The sequence below is a fragment of the Lepidochelys kempii genome, chromosome 4 (assembly GCF_965140285.1).
Source record: "Lepidochelys kempii isolate rLepKem1 chromosome 4, rLepKem1.hap1, whole genome shotgun sequence".
Classification (NCBI taxonomy): domain Eukaryota; kingdom Metazoa; phylum Chordata; order Testudines; family Cheloniidae; genus Lepidochelys; species Lepidochelys kempii.
The window spans coordinates 14,681,058-14,696,205 of NC_136383.1; the positions used below are offsets into that span (position 1 = coordinate 14,681,058).

The window sequence follows — 15,148 nt, forward strand, 5'->3', positions numbered from 1 at the left end:
ACCCTTGGAACCTGGGCCAGTCTCCTCTATTGGAGTCTTCAGTCTTCTAAGCGTTCTTCTTGCTTGCAGCGTAGGTGGAGGGAGGAGAAAAGGCAAAGCTTGGGGCCACTGTGTTCTCTTTTACACTCTTAGTCCATGTGCTTGGAGAACATAAGTCCAGGCATGTCTGGTGGGCATTGCTGAGTCTAACTACTCAGGCAAGGTTGACCAATTCCCATGGTGTGGCCTTGTGCCAGTGAGTCATTGAATTGTAACTCCCTTGCTGGACAATGGCTGTTGATGGTTGTTCAACACCTGCCCAAGAGTTGGTTAGCTCCTTTGTTCTTGTCTCTGGGGATCTAATATCTGGGCAATTCCCTAACTCACAGCATATTTTAATGACGACCATACAACACAAACTCCTAACTTCATATGCACCAGTGATATACATATTTAGATAGAACAATGGCTTTCAGCAGATCATAACCTTTCCCATGATACCTCACATAGCATGTTTTATGTGAAATATCACAATTATATATAAATGATGAATATGGGGTTTACAGGGTGCTTCCCCAAAGATCAGAGTGTCACAGAGGTGGTAACTAATTTAAAAGCCATCGTTATACATGTGTAGTTAAGATTTATTTTTTCCAATGTGCATTACTTTGCCTTTATCGACACTGACATTCATCTGCCATTTTGTTGCCCTGCCATCCAGTTTTATGAGAGCCTCTGTAACTCCTCACAGTCTGCTTTGGACTTATCTTGAATAATTTTATATCATCTGTAAACTTTGCCACTTCACTGTTCACCCCCTTTTCCAGATCATTAATGAATATGTTGAACAGCACAGGTCCCAGTAAAGATCCTTGGGGGACCCTGCTGTTCCCCTTTATCGGTTGTGGAAAACTGATAATTTATTCCTATCCTTTGTTTCCTATCTTTCAACCAGTTATTGAGCCATGAGACGGCCTTGCCTCTTATCCCATGGCCACTTAATTTCCTTAAGAGCCTGTGATGAGGTACCTTGTCAAAGGCTTTCTGAAGACCCAAGTACACTATATTGACTAGATCATCCTTATCCTTATGTTTTTTGACTCTCTCAAAGAAGTCTAATGGATTGGTGAGTCTAGTACCAGAATGTAATGATTACCATCATGTTTTGCAGTCGGATCCTCATAGATAGACATATCCTGAATGGGTGAAGGTCCATACTGCATCTGGGAGCAAGTCTCCCAGTCCAGATAGAGACAGACATGCTAGTGGGGCTCAAGCTAGCATGCTAAAAATAGCAGTGTGGACATTGTGGGTTGGGCAGGAGGTCGGGCTCTATGCGGAATTTCAATAGGCTGTTGTAAATTTATCTAATAGTTTACCAGCAGACTTTTAATATACCATAGCACAAGCTTATAAAATCTAGTGGAATGATCTGGATCATGTACAAATGAAGCAAATAACTAATATTAATCCAGATCCAGAATTTAAGGAAGAAAAGACTGATTAAATCATACACCACAACTTTCCTGCCCAGTAGATGGAATCCACTTGAGAATCAGAAATAAATTGTTCTTTCTGACAAATGTTATTTCATAACTGGTTTCTGGATTGCACAGCCAGGCACCTGAGACTAGACAGAAAATCTGGAAACAAGAATTGAATATGCTGTACACAGGAAAGGCCTGGAAGAACACAGAATGAAATCCAGGCCACACTGAAGTCAGTGGGACAAAGTTTTCAGCCATATGTGAAACCCAGAGGTGAAGTAGAAAAAACAAAAACTGATGCGCTTAAAGTACTGAGTACAAGGGGTGGTTGTCAATGCTCTATCAAAACTTTTTTCCAATGGACATATTTTTGTGTGCATTTGTTTTAACAAACGGTGATTTCTGCAAAAATAATTCTGCTTTCCTTTTTTTTTCCCGGGGGGTGGAAAACCAAAAACCCAGTACCTGAAAATTTTTGACTGATGTTTTGGCTGTTTCTGTTTTTTAGGTGTTCAGTATGTTATTGTTATTGTTATTAACAAAAGTCTGCAAAGCTCTTCTGAACACCTATCTTCTTATGTGGCATTTCCATTACTGGAGGTTTGCAACTACTGTAACCTATTCTGTATGATAGTCTCTTTGTGGGTGAATAATCCTTTTGAACCACCCAGGATAGCACATCCTCCATCCAAGATCACCATCTTTTTCTGCCTGATGTTCTTCTGCCCATAAGCATGCATAGTCTGCTGAATCTCTTAAAATGTGTCCTGCAATTCAAATCTTTCTTTTCATAAGATCTCTGTCTAGCGTTTGCTGAGTTTGTCATCTCCAATACTTTTCCATTGGTTATGCGGTCTACTCATGATATTTTCAGAATTTTTCTATCGCACCATAATTCAAAGGACTGTAATTTTCTTTATTTTGATTGTTTGAATGTTCATGTTTTACAGCTGTAATTTAACACAGACCAAATCTAAGCTTTTAAGAGTCAGAATTTAACCTTTGGATTTATGTTCCTTTTTATTCTTCCAGAATGTCTCTTTTGTTCTTGCTATTCTGGCTCTCATTTCAGTATCCAGTCCTCCATCCTCTGTAGTAAGGCTTCCTAAGAAGCAATAATTTCTCACTTGCTCTATGGCTGTGTCATTCACTGGATCCTTGCATACCAGCATAGTTTTTGTCTTGTCCACATTCAATTCTAGACCATATTTTTTTGCCATATTGTTATATAATCTCCACTGACTTCATCAGACCTTCTTCTAAATTAGCCAACCACACTGTCATCTGTGTAATGAATGTTGTTCACCCATTTTCTATTCATCTTAGCACCTTATTCTGTTACTTTGATTAAATTAATCAAACACTCACTATAAATGTTGAATATAGTCAGTGACATTATACCATCTTGTCTCACTCCTCTCTTGATCTCTATTAGATTATTATCATCTTCCATTATAATTGCCTTCTGATTCCAGTATAATTATTTTATTACTCTGAGTACATATCCATCAGTCTCTACAGATCTTAATATTTTGAACAATTTGTAGTCATAGATTGTGTCAAATGCTTTTTGGAAATCAAAACATAAGTATACCGTTTTCCCCATTTCAGTTGATCTTTCTAATATAAGCTTCCAGTTCATAATAGCATTTATCATGCCCTTCCATGTTTGAAGCTATATTGTTATTTGCTTATCCATCTTTCCTTGTACTTTGTCTTGATCAACTTGCAAAAGTATCTTAGAGACATCAGATATGAAGCTGATTGTTCTGTAGTCCTTACAATCCATAGCGTTGATCTTTTTCAGGATTTGGATATACAATATGGTTGTAAAGGCAGTTCTCCTACCTCAAAGATATTCTTCATTACTTCTAACAGGGCTTTCAAGCCTTCATCCCTGGTGCTTTTAAACATTTCAGCCAGTATTCCATCACAATTTAGTGCTTCTCCATTTGGAAGTTTTTTTATTGCTGCCATGATTTCTTTGCCCATTATTGGCAGGCTTAGTTGACTAATCTGTAGTTGACGTTTTTTCAGGCCTGTCATCCCCCAAAAGTTCCTTGATGTACTCTCGCCACCTGTCGTTCTTAAAAACAAAAATGGACAATATTTGGCAGACTGTGGACACCTATACCAGATCCCAATGATACTGCAAAGAACGGAGCTGAAAAGAAGTAACCTTTGCTGGTGGTGTACAAAAATCTCTTCAGAACTTTCACATGTTTTGGTCTTAAACAGAAATGTGTGGTATTCAGACAACTATATTTGATAAAAGAAAGACCAGTTTAAAAACAGATGCTTCCATGATCACTTCTGAAAGGGGGCCCAAAATAGGTCAATGAAAGAGATTGCAAAAAATATTGTGAATGGTGTTTTTATTTTTTTTAACAGTTTTATAATATTGAATAATGTCAGTACAGATTTTGCTTGAAACGTTAGGGCAAAGACCAACCATGAAAAAATTCACCCCAGAAGATGATGGATTTGAGTCATTCAGAACTTTCTGAAAGTAGATTACAATAGATACTGGTATGCAGTCTTAAACACACTGAAGCTGTGGTATGGGCCATTACATTTTTAATGTGACTGGCCTTAAATTCCTGCTACTCTTTGAAGAGTTTATGGTTATGTTTCATGTTGTTTGTCTCTCGATATTTCTTCCCTAGTCTTCTACCTTGGATTTGTCCAATGCCATTGATATCATGGTCATTTGGCTGTTCTCAATATATCTGCTCTTCCAATAGGCACCAGCGCTTCTACCACTTGTGGAAGAATGTGCTCATCTCTAGTATGCATCTAGTATGCATCAATAAAAACTTCACCCCCTTCTCATACCCAGTAGATGATAGTGATACCCATCCAATAAAGTCCATTTATCTTGCATATTTACCTACATCAACTTCACTCTGCCCACCAAGTCCACCAGAACTTAATTATAAAATCTCAAGCCTCAGAGAAGCTTTCTAAAAGCTGCCTTTAACTTTTTTAAAAAATAACTTGCCACAAAAAGGTTTATTCATTTCCCCCAAATGTATAAATTCCCTTAGAATTACAGCTCTGGAGTGTGGGATGAGTAACATTCAGTTCTAGACCAGGGACAGCTTTAGGTCCAATATCTCATAAATCTTCCAATATGAAGGCTAAAACTATATTATTTAAACAATTGGAGAGCCATGAATATCCCTTTTCAATGAATTAAGACATTTGTTTCTATCCCTGGTCAATTGAGATACTGGCTGAAAAGCATTGCATGATTTTATGTCTAGAAAAGCTATTTTAGATCATTTTTTGAGGTTACTGAAACAGAATAATCATTCTTTTGGGGAAGGAATAATATAAATGGAGGGGTAGCAAATATTTGAATTATACGAATTGTTAAAACTCTCTAAATATTCCTAAAGAAGATTTCTGTAAAATATGTGGCATGAACAAAATGCACACCAGTATGTGTGATATAAAGGTTGTGTTGGCACTCACGTGAGATGCCCAGTGTAACTTAGTCATGGACACTGCAGACTCTTACCAATGGAACCTTCTCCATAACACCCAATCCATATATAGACTGGCTTTTTCTCTCCCTTTGTGTCTTACAAGAGCTGGTCAAAAGTGTGTGTGTGTGGGAGGGAGGGGATGAATCTTTCTCCCCATCCTCCCTCCCCCAATTTAAAATAATAAATTAAAATATCTAATTCAAGAAATTTAACTAACATTTGGATCAACTCTAAAATATGGTTGGAAAACGTAAAGAAAATCACAAAGATGTTGTACACACAGCATAATGTAATATCCTAAACATAATAAATAATGTTGGTATGATTGTGTACACAATGTATAATAACATTTGACATATGATCTTAAATAATGCTCCTTTGTTAAATATAAGCTGGCTCCTCCATCTGCATGTTGGACAGCCTGTATATTGTATCCAGAAAACATTCTATACATAGTACATTACATACCCCTTTGTAAAATTACACTATTTGACCTCTCTTCTTCCTTGCACTGCTGTAACTCCATTAACTTTAATGATGTTATGGACATCAGTATGAATCATGAGTAAGAGTTGAATCAAGCTCTGTATATTTAGCAGTCATGCAAATATTTGCCAAAGTTACTGGGGGCCAGATCCTCATGTGATGTAAATTGGTGTAGCTTCATTGACTTCAGCAGAGCAACACCAGTTGAGGATAGGGCCCTCTTCCTTTCCCCTCAGCAATCGAAGGCTCACCAGTTGCGAAGCCCTCAAATGAGCAAGGAGACAAATGTTTGTCATCGCTTAAAGAGCTACGGCAGACAAGCTGTGAGGACCTTTAGCTGGCACCCATGTGTAATTCCAAAAAGCCAACCTTGTCACGGCTGCCTTTTTTGCAGATATTTCTCATTGTGTGTATGTGTCTCGTGATACTTTGCAATACAGATTGACAGGAACCAGAAGCCAGGTTCATCAAAGCCACAGATTTCTGATCCAGAATTACAGAGACTGATCTGTGCCAACACAGACCTAGACTGTCCAGATAGACTGAACAGGAGGAAAATGTAATGCCAAAAAGAAAGAAGCGGAAGTCTAATTAATCAGAAACAAATAAGTCATCTTAATGGCAGCACTGAGGAAGTACAAATGTAATTTGAAAGTACCCTATGTTCCATAAGGATGACATTGTGTAGTAATTCCACTGCCAGTTATTGCCATCCAAATTGCTGAATACTGAAAAACAAATGACTCATTCCTTCTAATAGTCTTTATTTTGTATTTTTACATCTCAAGGTGCTTTAAGATGCATCTCTTCTTCTTAAGCTGCTGTTTGTTTTTCCCTGTGGTATATTTTCAGCATTGCTTATCTTTGTAATACCCATCCTGTCTCTAGGTCCCAGGTAAAATAACTAAACTGGCTGGTATTGTGTGTCAAATGTGCGAGTTGGGCAGAAGGCATCTGAGAGTGACTGCCTGGAGTTGCGCTATGTTTGATCTTATCACCCCCTTAGCATCATTAACTTCAACAGAGTGGAAAATATGCTGGAGATACTGTGGCCTAGGCAGCTGTACCAGGAACTGAGAAGGAGAAAGGACCCCTTGCTCCCTACGCTTTTCGGTGGCCACATTATGCTACATGGATCACAGCTTTGGGAGCTTGGGGCAGGAGTTGAGTGGCCAAAGCTCCCAACCCCAAGTGGAAGGGAGATGGTGGGGAAGCATGAGGAGTAGGCGGAGCTATGGTGGTTCCCTCTCCCCCCTCCCCTGCTAGTGGAGCTGGCTGACCATACAGGGGTGGATATTCTGCATTCCATCAAAGGGTAACAGAAACTATTCCCTTCTCTCAGTGCAACAGAATTGCTCCAAGAGCAATTGTACCCTCTGACACGCACAGCCTCCTGGTACTCCCCCTGGGGAAGTGCCCCTTACTTCACGCTGTGCCTAAATGGTACCATTCAGCCCCAAGGGGCCCAATGAGCAGAAACTAATAGCTTTGTGTCAGTGTTAAGCAGTACTAATGAAATGGGTGGGAGAGAATCCACAGAGTTCTAGGTGCTTCTAGCTGCCATCTGAAAGTCTCTCTCTCCTTTGCTGTGTAACTTAACTGAAAACAATGCAGTGGAACAGACTGCATCCCGAAGTGCTTTGCACATTAAAGGAAGGCTGGCCTTGTGGTAAAGGCACTAGGTAAAGGCCTGGAGATCCAACTTCTATTCCCAGCTCTGCTACCCATGTGTGACACCGGCAAAGGTACTCAAGTTCCCTCAGTCTCACTTCTCCAGCTGTAAAATAGGGATAATATTCCCTTCCTCACACCATTTGTCTGTCTTATCTATTTAGATTGTAAGTTTCCTTTCGGGCCAGGGCTGTCTCTTATTATATGTGTGTACAGCTCGAGTCTCAGCTGGTCCCTCTAGGTGTAGTTGCAGTACAAATAATAATAACAACAATGAAGTTAGATACAGTTACAAAGTTAAGATTTTTTTTAACAGATATGGGAAATGGGAAGAGAGACTGATAAAGGGCAGTGGTGTGGTGATATATTTTTAGATAAGCTATGGAAAGATATAAACTGGCCACCAACAAGTTTAGGCTTGAAATTAGATGAAGCTCTCCAACCATCAGAGGAGAGATGTTCTGGAACAGCCTTCCAGGGGAAGTAGTGGGGAGAAAAGACCTACTTGTCTTCAAGACTGAGCATGATAAGTTTATGGAGGGAGTGGTATAATTGTATGTAGCCAATCTGAGACTGCTAGCAGAAAATATCTCCGATGGCTGGTGTTGGGACACTACATGGGGATGGCTCTGAGTTACTACATGGAATTCTTTCCCAGGAATCTGGCTGGTGGGTCTTGCCCACATGCTCAGGGTCTAACTGATTTGGGGTTGGGAAGGAATTTTCCCTCAGGTCAGACTGGCAGAGAACCGAGGGGGCAGGGGGGCTTTGACCCTCTTCTGCAGCATGGGGCATGGATCACTTGCAGGTTTAAACTAGTGTAAATGATGGATTCTCTCTTTAAAACATGATTTGAGGATTTCAGTAACTCAGCCAGAGGCTAGAGGTCTATTACAGGAGTGGGTGGGTGAGGTTCTGTGGCCTGTGATGTGCAGGAGGTCAGACTAGATGATCGTGATGGTCCCTTCTGGCCTTATACTCTATGAAAGAGATGGTGTATCAGTGAGGCAGAGCGACACAGGAAAGTGGTTACAGGAGCTGCAGAGGAGAAGGTTTTTATGACAGGTGTCGTGAAGGTCAGTGCCAGTTTAACAGAGGGAGTAGAGAACGAGAGAAAGGGACTGTTGTAGGCTGCGGTCAGTCTTGTCGAGTATTCAAAAAGAAACAGGAAGGCAGTTTTGACTGGAAACATGAGCCACATTTTCAGCTGGTGTAGATTAGCATAGCTCCACTGAATTCAATAGAGCTATGGTGATTTACCCCGGCTGGGAACCTAGCCCATGTATACTTTGCTTGCAGAGCAAAGCAATGAGGGGGAACATTAATGCAGGAAACAAAAGTCCAGGACTGAACAGGCCTAAAATCCTCACACATGAAAAACTGAGGTGGAAACACTGGCCCTAGTGAAGTCACTGGGAGATGTGTCATTGGCATCACTAAGGCCATGACTTCACCCTTAGGGTCAGATCATCAGGTAGCAGAAACGGGGATAGCTGCACTGAAGTCAATAAAAATCAACTGTTTCACAGTAGCTGAGGATCTAGCCTGACATTATGCCACCAGGATATCATTGGGAATTATCTCCAAGGGTACTGCTTTACAGCCCAGGCTGCCATATGTAAATCCGGATTAAAGGGGAGAGCTGGTATGAAGTACTAAACTCACTAATATTACTAGGAAGGGAATATAGTAAAACCTAGAAGTAACTGCTCTTCCAGTTCAGATAATGGAAGTGCACTAGCAATTTTGTCTTTGAACCAAATTCTTCTGAGGTATGCACAGGGACCCCCACTGTGAGGCACCATACCAACACGTAATCAGAGAAAGTTCCTGCCCTGAAGAGCGTGTACTCTAAAGACAAAAGGTGGGAGGGGAAAAAAGAAGCACAGAGTTGTCAAAAAGAACAGGAGTACTTGTGGCACCTTAGAGACTAACAAATTTATTTGAGCATCAAGTGACTTGCCCAAGGTCACACAACAGTTCAGTGGCAGAGATGGTAATAGAACTCGGGTCTCCTGAATCCCAGTCCAATGTCCTGGCTACTGGACCATGTTGCCTCTTAAGACATAATTGGGCTTTAAATGTTCTCTATATATGAGTGGATTCAAAACCTCAAGAGTAAACACTATATATTAGAGAAAGTCCCTTCTGTTTCCTTGGTTACTGAATTACATGAATAAATTATACAGAAATATTGAGTGGTCATTTGTGGCTAGTCTCTTTGGAGTGTTCACACTGGAAGGTAAAAGCGGGAGCCAAGCCCTGCAGTAAGTGGACAGCTCGCATTCGTGAGTAAAGGGCCCAGTTCAAAGCCCATGGAAACTAATGGAAGGATTCCCATTGACTTCAATGATCTTTGAATTGGGCCTTCACTGAACAGCTGGTAACACAGCTAATTGCTGACACAGGACCAAGAGAGGAGAAAATTCAGTCTTTCAGGTCATGCTGCAACTACAGATTAAATCAAAACCCAGGGTCCAAAAGCTCTCAAACTTTGGGAAATATTGGATCAGGATCCAAATCCTAAATGTATGGCTTGGCCTCATCTCTAGTTACAACATAACCCCAGGGAAATGTGTTGTAGGTGGGTGCTTGGAGTTGTGGGATCTGAAATCTGCCTGTGTGAGAGACACACACACACACGCATTCAGAGAAGCTGTCTAGAGGGTGAACAAAGGTTTGATGGATCCTGGATTAACGATCTAATTCTAGGGTAAAATTTTCAAAACCTGTGTCCCATTTTCAAAAGTGATTTAGGCACTTAAGGCCAGAGTTTCAAAGGTTTTTAGGTGTCTAATGGTGCAGATAGGTGCCTAAGGAGATTTTCAAAATCACCTAAGCACCAAGAGCTAGGTACTTTTGAAAATCCCATTAGGTGTCTATCTGCAACGTTAGACACCTAAATACCTTTGAAAATCTGGCCTTAAGAGCCTAAGTTCTATTGACTTTGAATGTCCACACAAGGAAGTTATACTAGTATGAGATGAGATAGGGTGTGAATTTAAAGTGCTATAGTTATATCAGTATAACTCACTGTGTGGACACTTTCTCTTTTTTCAGTTAAGTTTGGCACTCTGGAAGGGGTTTAAGCTAAACCAGAACAAGCCACACTTAAACCAGAATACATGTCCATATGGGGAGTTATACCAGGGTAACTATATCTGGTATAATGATAAAGGTATAAATGGTAAAACTTTCCCGTGTAGCCAAGCCCTTAGGCTCCTAAATGCCTAAATTACGTTTGAAAAATAGGACTTAGTCTGCTGTCATTTAGGTGCTTTTGAAAACGTTACCCCGGTCTTTGGTGGATCCAGGCCCACGCTCAGTCCACTGGTGTGTGAAAGTGTTCTGAAACCCACCTGACTTGTTCCACAACAAGGCTATATTTGCTTTATATTCACACAGAAAGCATACTGTTTTCTCATTCTTGTTAACGGACATCTATTGTAGTGATACTTTGCCTTTATGTAGTGCCTTCCATCTGAGGATTTCAATGCACTTCGCAAGGATTCATGAATTTATCCTCTCAGGATACGGAGCCATGGAGAGATTAAGTGGTTCGCCTGAGGTCACACACAAAGTCTTGTGGCAAAGCCAGGAATAGAATGCAGGTCTTCTAAGTACCAGTCCTGTAGTTTAGTTACAAGATTATCCTTCTTTCCTTATTGCAGTCACCGGGTGAGAGCTACAGACTGGCTCCAAAATAAAACCTTAATGGACCAGCCTGTGCAGGAAAAAAACAAAAGAACAACAGCCCAGCCAATCCCTGCAGTCAAAAGGATAATAGAACAATAGTGCAAGAGGCATGACTGTCCGTAAAAAAGCCATTTTCAGGCTCACTGTAGCTACCTTGCTGTTAAGCTGAATGGTCTGAAATATGGTGCATCTTTTCAACCGTCATCTCACTGATGATATTCACAGGTGTTTATATGTACGGAATCAGGATTAATATTACCCAGTGTTATTCAAATAACGTTTTGGGGATGTATCACCTTTCATACAATGGCAGCAATGATCATACTTCAGACTATGGGATAAATTCTATCCTCCATTATAGCCATGGCGACCCATGGGACATCATGGGTTATACCTGAGAGCAGAATTTGTTGTATTGCTTTTCAAGGTGGGATTCTTCTCAGATATATTGGAAGGTCCTATAACTTATGTGACGCCACAGTAAAATGAAGTATATTGCCCTACAGTAATGGAGAAAGACTGACCTTTCCCTTGTGAATGACCTTTCAATAGTTGAATGGCTACTTGGATGAGCTAATGCAAACTCTGTTGGAAAAAAAAGGAGATATGATTAAAGCATGACCCCACTAGAGATCCTGCTATTGGTTTTATGTGAAAGGTGCTGAGATACTGTGGTAATGGGCAACAGTCTACAACCCTTGGATAGATGGTATTGGAATGCGCATTCACAAAGAAGGAGAACTAAAGTTGCCTGAGTAACCTTAGTTCTCCCATTTCCTACCTTTCAAGTGCTTGATTTTGTGACCATAATAACATTCAGTCAGAGGTGTCAGGGTTTTTTAATGTTGACTGTTTATATGGACGTGCAGCATTTCCAAATATATATTTCAAATATATATATCTCAGAACCCAATATGCTCACATTGTACCTTAAAACAAATGGCTGTGGGGATTATTTGACTAATTTTTGCCATTTAGAATTCTCATATATGAAAAGTTAAACCGTTTGAAAGACTTATTTTTTTTCCTGGCAGTTACAAGTTCCGAATGCTTTTGTGCATTCCAAGTAGTCCTGCCCAGATTCTACCACCTGTTCCATCATTCTGGGTATATTCAGGGTATAGTTCTTTTCCATATGGGCAGTGTAATTCCATCAAGTAGAAATCCAGCAAAGTTTTTTTTTTTTTTTTTAACATTAAACCTTGGGAGTTAATCATCCATCTGTGTGTAATCATTGATTCCATTAAGCCTTATGGCCTTGTCAGATTATCAAACATTTTAAACGGCACTTTTTTTCTCAACAGAAAAAGCATTTGATAATTAAGGGCATGATTAGATCGAAGTTTTCAAGACTCACTCCAATCCCGTATAGACATTTATGTGAATTTCATATCAATCCTCCTCCCTTTACCTATCCCTGAGTCTGGCTCTTGAGAGTAGATAATAGAAATTACATCTAAAAATAGGTAATCCAGGTGTCTCTTGACAGACAAAGCCAAATAATTTACTTGGAATAAAACAAATAAAACATTTCAGTTCTGGTGTTCAAGCTATCAGATGCTCACTCAGATTTTCTGATAGGGCTGGATGAATTAGTTTGCCTAACGTTAGAACAGACTCAAACCATAACTGATTGCACACACTGAACCCTTACTGTGGTTATGAAAAGTCAGGGAAACCTGAATGAGTTGGAAGGTGAAATTATTTTGTATAAAAGGTAGAACAGAGGAAGCTCTCCTGCACCCTATGTGTTTCAACAATGACTTCAGCAGTAGTCAGATCAAACTTAAGCAAATGTGTGTCCGGTAGCATATATAGGCCCTTATCCTGAGGTTCAAGGAGAAACAGAGCTGTTCACAAAGGAATCAGTGAGCAAGGAACTTAGCGAGAACACCCAGTTGGCAGAGCAAGATGTTACAGCAGCAGTCTACCTGGTTTGAGACAGATGAGGATGGGCAGTCTGTGGCCACCAGAGAGAAGAGAAGCAGGAGGAATTCCATGCAGCTAGAAGTTTCATATTGATACCAGATCCTCAATGTGGAAACTATGGAAGGTACCTCTCAAGATCCAGCAGGTCCAAGGGAACAGAGAGAGATGCACAATACGTGTGGATGGCAGCTTGGCCCAACCTATAAGAAAATCAAGTTTACCTGCAAAGAGTTCTCCAACCATCCAAGGAAGACAGCTGATGCCTGTTGGAGAGGCAGTACTCAGAAGAACCGAAAGAATGTTTTTCAAGGGACAGGTGGACAACAGCCTTCCTGAAGTCAAGGCATGAAGACATCATTCTACGATTGGTTAGGCTTCTGAAGCTGACTGGCAAGGATCCATTGATGATGGTTCATTTTGACAATAATGGGGGCTGTCTCACAGATCATAGAATATCAGGGTTGGAAGGGACCTCAGGAGGTCATCTAGTCCCCTGCACAAAGCAGGACCAATCCCCAACTAAATCATCCCAGCCAGGGCTTTGTCAAGCCTGACCTTAAAAACCTCAAAGGAAGGAGAATCCACCACCTCCCTAGGTAACACATTCCAGTGCTTCACCACCCTCCTAGTGAAAAAGTTTTTCCAAATATCCGGCCTAAACCTCCCCCCACTGCAACTTGAGACCATTACGCCTTGTTCTGTCATCTGCTACCGCTGAGAACAGTCTAGATCCATCCTCTTTGGAACCCCCTTTCAGGTAGTTGAAAGCAGCTGTCAAATCCCCCCATATTCTTCTTTTCTGCAGACTAAACAATCCCAGTTCCCTCAGCCTCCCCTCGTAAGTCATGTGTTCCAGTCCCCTAATCATTTTTGTTGCCCTCCGCTGGATGCTTTACAATTTTTCCACATCCTTCTTGTAGTGTGGGGCCCAAAACTGGACACAGTACTCCAGATGAGGCCTCACCAATGTCAAATAGAAGGGAACGATCATGTCCCTTGATCTGCTGGCAATGCTCCTACTAATATAGCCCAATATGCCATTGGCTTTCTTGGCAACAAGGGCACACTGCTGACTCATATCCAGCTTCTCATTCACTGTAACCCATAGGTCCTTTTCTGCATAACTTCTGCCTAGCCATTCGGTCCCTAATCTGTAGCGGTGCATGGGATTCTTCCGTCCTAAGTGCAGGACTCTGCACTTGTCTTTGTTGAACCTCATCAGATTTCTTTTGGCCCAATCCTCTAATTTGTCTAGGTCCTTCTGTATCCTATCTCTACCCTCCAGCGTATCTACCACTCCTCCCAGTTTAGTGTCAGCTGCAAACTTGCTGAGGGTGCAGTCCACGCCATCCTCCCGATCATTAATGAAGATATTGAACAAAACCGGCCCCAAGACCGACCCTTGGGGCACTCTGCTTGATACCAGCTGCCAACTAGACCTGGAGCCATTGATCACTACCCGTTGAGCCCGACGATCTAGCCAGCTTTCTATCCACCTTATAGTCCATTCATTCAGCCCACACTTCTTTAACTTGCTAGCAAGAATACCATGGGAAACCATATCAAAAGCTTTGCTAAAGTAAAGGAATAACACGTCCACTGCTTTTTCGTCATTCACAGAGTCAGTTATCTCATCATAGAAGCCAATTAGGTTAGCAAGGCATGACTTGCCCTTGGTGAATCCATGCTGACTGTTCCTGATCACTTTCCTCTCCTCTAAGTGTTTCAAAATTGATTCCTTGAGAATCTGCTCCATGATTTTTCCAGGGACTGAGGTGAGGCTGACAGGCCTGTAGTTTGAGAGCAAAATTAATCAAGAAACCAAAGGACATGAAGAGGAGAAATTTTTGAATTGCTATATGCCAATGGTAGGAACCAGAACAACAAACAAGACAAATGGAATTGCTCATTTATGAGCATAAATTCAATCTAGTTGGTATTGCTGCAACTCCCCAGTGGGACGATTCACATGATTGGAGTGTTAAAATCAATGGTTATACCCTATTTAGGAAGGATCAGCTGGGCAAAAGGAGACAGGGAGTGGCATTCTATATCAAAAATGGCATCATTCGTTCCCAAGTCACTGATAACTTGGAAGAAAAATTATCTTGAATGCTTATGGACCAATCTCCTAACAAATAAAGCACAAAATGGGATACTAGTTGTGGTCTGTAGCAGACAGCCAGATCACACTGGGGAATGGGATGACTCCCTCCTTACACACCTATCTAAAATGTGTTGTGGGGAAAAAACTGTGTGATCATGGGGAACTTCAATTTGACACATACTGGAGGTCTCATGCTACCAGTACTAAAACATCCTTGGGATTTCTCAAAACTATAAATGACAATTTCTCCCCACTAAAAAAGTGGTGCAGCCAACATGGGGGAATCCTAAATTATGTCTTGT

The 15,148-nt window shown here is 41.0% G+C and overlaps 1 long non-coding RNA gene across 6 annotated transcripts in view; it reads left to right on the top strand.

Annotated features, from left to right (window-relative positions):
- LOC140910162 (uncharacterized) overlaps positions 1-15,148 on the top strand; it is a 379,881-nt gene that overhangs the window by 248,025 nt on the left and 116,708 nt on the right. The gene's annotated exons all lie outside the window — the stretch shown is intronic.